Genomic DNA, 3,519 nt, shown 5'->3' with positions numbered 1-3,519 from the left:
GCTCAGGATCCAGGCACCTGAGCAGATGGTGATAGATCTCACTTTAAGTGAGGTAGGTGTTAATAAGGTCCCAGTTCAGTGGCTGCTCTCAAAAGCAGAGGCTCACCCCATGGCAGAAGAAGCAGCTCTGGGCTGGGCTCCGGCAGCAGCAGTGGAATTCCTTTCCCCAAGAGCAGAGGCTCTGACCATCCTCCTCCGAAAAAACTGGGAGGGCTAGCAGCTGCACGCAGCCCCTTCCCCCAGCCCCCCAATCCCCCACATCTCCGCCCCCCCCCCCGCCGCCCCAGGGAACCCAGCAATCAGTTCCCATTAGCAATTCAATGGGAAGAAACTCTACAGGTGATAAGGAACTAACAGAAAAGAAAACCTGACCCCCAGCATATGGTATTACCAAAGACAGGTAATGGCATTTTTCCAAAGATGTTTATGAAAACGTGATTGTGATGCCTTAAGTTTTAACTTGTGTATTTTTCAGATCAGTACTGCTTTAGTGTACAACTCTAAAACTCTGTAGCTGTTGCAGTCGGGGGAGACGGCGAGACAACACATCGTAGTTCATGCAGCAGAGAGAGCTTTTAATGGCGTGCACAGCTGTTATATAGCCTATTCAAAAGACTCCTCATTCAAACCTGACTGGTTATGATTTGGTTACCACCCAGCTCACTGGCCAATATCTACCTGCTTACGTTTTTGTCAGGGATTGACTGGCATCCACTCTCTGTAGCCAAATCCCTCCTCCTTTCAGTGTGGCCCACAGTCCAGCTGGTGCCATCATAGTTCCCCCTTTCTGTTTCAAAATATAAAAGCTGTGTTTATCATCCTTCTGTGGAGCCCCTTGCAGAAAGGACAACAAACACGGTACAAGGAGAATGAAATTCTTCACTAAACTCGACAAGCCAAATCATTTTAGCTATTAGTGTCCCATGAAAATTTTTAGGATCATGTCCAGGAGCTATCAAAGGCACACATTTACTGGGTGGCATGCTGCAGGCTAATTACTTAAAACTTACAACTTGAATGTTACAAACAAACCAACTTAAAAACTATCAGAGGTAACATTTAGAACTATCAGAGGTAGCATTTCCTTTTGCTAGTAATGTCCTTAAAGTGTCTGACTCTTGAGGTCCAGGTGAAGTCACAGGTGACTTGTCATTCTAAAGGTCTCAGATTTCCATCCAGCTGGTGCAGAGGGTTGTTCTGGTCACTGTTCTACGGCGTCTGCTGTAGGACCATCAGGGAGGCATTGTTGGTTGCAGTCCAGATCAGAGCATAGAGAAGGTCGCATACACCAAGCAGGTACGCATTGAATACCAGCATCTGTGGAAATACATGCATACCCATGCCTCCAAGTGACAAGGTCCCAAGGACCTTCCCATTTGTTAGTAATGAGGTCCCATATGAATACCTTAGGTTTAGGTAACTGGATGTCATTAGAGGACTGTAATGACAAGAAATTATTTAAAATAGCAGGGTTTTGGGAGTTTTGCAGTATTGTTAGATGGTTTAAAGTGTACAGGGCTTTGGCCACCTTACTCTGTAGGTGAAAGAACTGTGTCTCTTGGGCTGTTGTTTGAGTCCACTCTGGCTAGCTATGGACCCTGGCCCACACAGTCTTACATGGACGGAAGCAAAAGATGAGAAACGCTCTTCTCCACGTGGGGACGAGTGTCCTGTTTATTGGCTTGGGAAGGGACACCTCAGACTCTGGTGACCCCCCACGTAGAAAAAAGGCCATTCCCTTCTTGCAGGGGACTTCTATACCTGAGGGAATGGAGGTGGGGGAAGAGGACTGCAGCCAATGGGATACCATTGAGGAGGGGCAAGGGGAGGGGTAACCAGGGGACAGACCACCAGGGGGTACAGGGCAGAGGGATGGATGAGGGAGAGACCATGTGATGGGAGAAGGGAATAAAAATCCACGTGACATAACCTAAACTATTTAGTTCAATATAAGGACTACTCAGTGCAAATTTCAAATCACCCAGTACAAAACAACAACTAAATAAACTATTTAGTGCAATACAACACCTCCCCCTTTTCTGTTAAAAAAAAAAAAAATTGTCCTAATTATAAAAGTCCACCACCCTGAGAGTCCCCAGTCCTTGAACCAGTCCTCGGATTCCTGCTTGACTTGTCTGATCAGGCTTTTCACTTGTTGGATAGCCACATGGACATTGGGTGCTTTTGATGTTAGGTTCAAGAGGCACAGTCCTTCAAATTCCTGGCACTCGTGTCCGTGCAGTAGCAGAAGGAAATCTATGGCCGCACGATTTTGGAGTGTGGCCTGCCTGGTAATCTCCTCGTCCTCTAGGAGGGAGCTGATGGCCGTGGATGTCAAGTTTGCCTGTTTGACTACCCAGCACTCTAGGTGGCCCAATTCACCTAGAGCTTTGGCTGCTGCAAGCCATGGACGGAACAGGGATACAGCAATTCTTTTTGACTTGGCCCAATGGAGAAAATCTGCATCACAATTTGGATCCAAATTGTCAACGCTTCTCTTTTGAATTTTGCTGACCGAATTGTTCTTTCGAGTCCATTCACCAATCATGGTTTGGTTCGGTGTCAACAGGGACAACCGTCCGATAGTACATGGCCCTCCCAAAAGCCGAGAAGGGATTCCTGCCCATACCCAATCCCCACAGATTAAAAACAAACCTTTAGGGAGGCTTTTGGGATGTGAATGCTATGGATTATCGGCTGCATCGTCTTAAAACCTTACACCACCTTTTGGCAGTGAATTCCTCTCGATACTGTATTATGTTGTTAAAAGGTTTGGTGTTGGAAAGTGGGATAAAGATGAAGTGTATGCAGTATGGTGCAGGGGAGGAGCCCAACAGCTCTAACTCTTGGGGCTTCTGAGAAGCTCTGGGTAACTTTGGCAACCACTCTTCTATGGGGTTTCTAATCATTACAACTCACCGGTGACAGATATTCTGTGGTTGTGTGTGATGTGATTTGGGACTTGGGTGAGGTATAGGTGTATCTAACTTGTCTGTAAACTCTCCAGCTTGCAATGGAATCTCTACCAGGCAGGTAGACATAGGGTCTTTTGCTGCTGCTGTGGACAGGCATATATTTTCCTGTTGGAGCGTCTGTACCAGGGTCACTCAGATGTTTTGGCATGGCTGAGGGATGATCCACACAGCTGTCAGACTGCTCAGCGTGAACAGGATGACAACTCGGACAAGGCTCATCGTGAGGTTAGGTGGGAGGTAGATTTTCTTCTCTACAAAGGAAAACAAACATTTTTCTAAAAACATATTCAAGTTCATGGGTCTGCCGGAATGCAGCTAACTCTTTTAGGAAGATTCTTCCTCCTCTTTCTGGCCACATCTTCTCTTTGAGGCGACAGTTGCTTGTTTCTCATCCCCGTCTGCTGGAGCTGGATTTTTAGGGACAAAAGGTTTTACCCACTTTTGGGGTATCCATCGAGGGCCTGAGGGGGTGGATACACACGCGTAACTATGCCCCCAGGTGATGAGCTCATAAGGACCCTTGGTTTCCCGAGTTTCTGGGTCC

Source organism: Serinus canaria, chromosome W (assembly GCF_022539315.1).
Source record: "Serinus canaria isolate serCan28SL12 chromosome W, serCan2020, whole genome shotgun sequence".
Lineage (NCBI taxonomy): Eukaryota > Metazoa > Chordata > Aves > Passeriformes > Fringillidae > Serinus > Serinus canaria.
Note: the sequence above shows the minus strand (reverse complement) of the source record.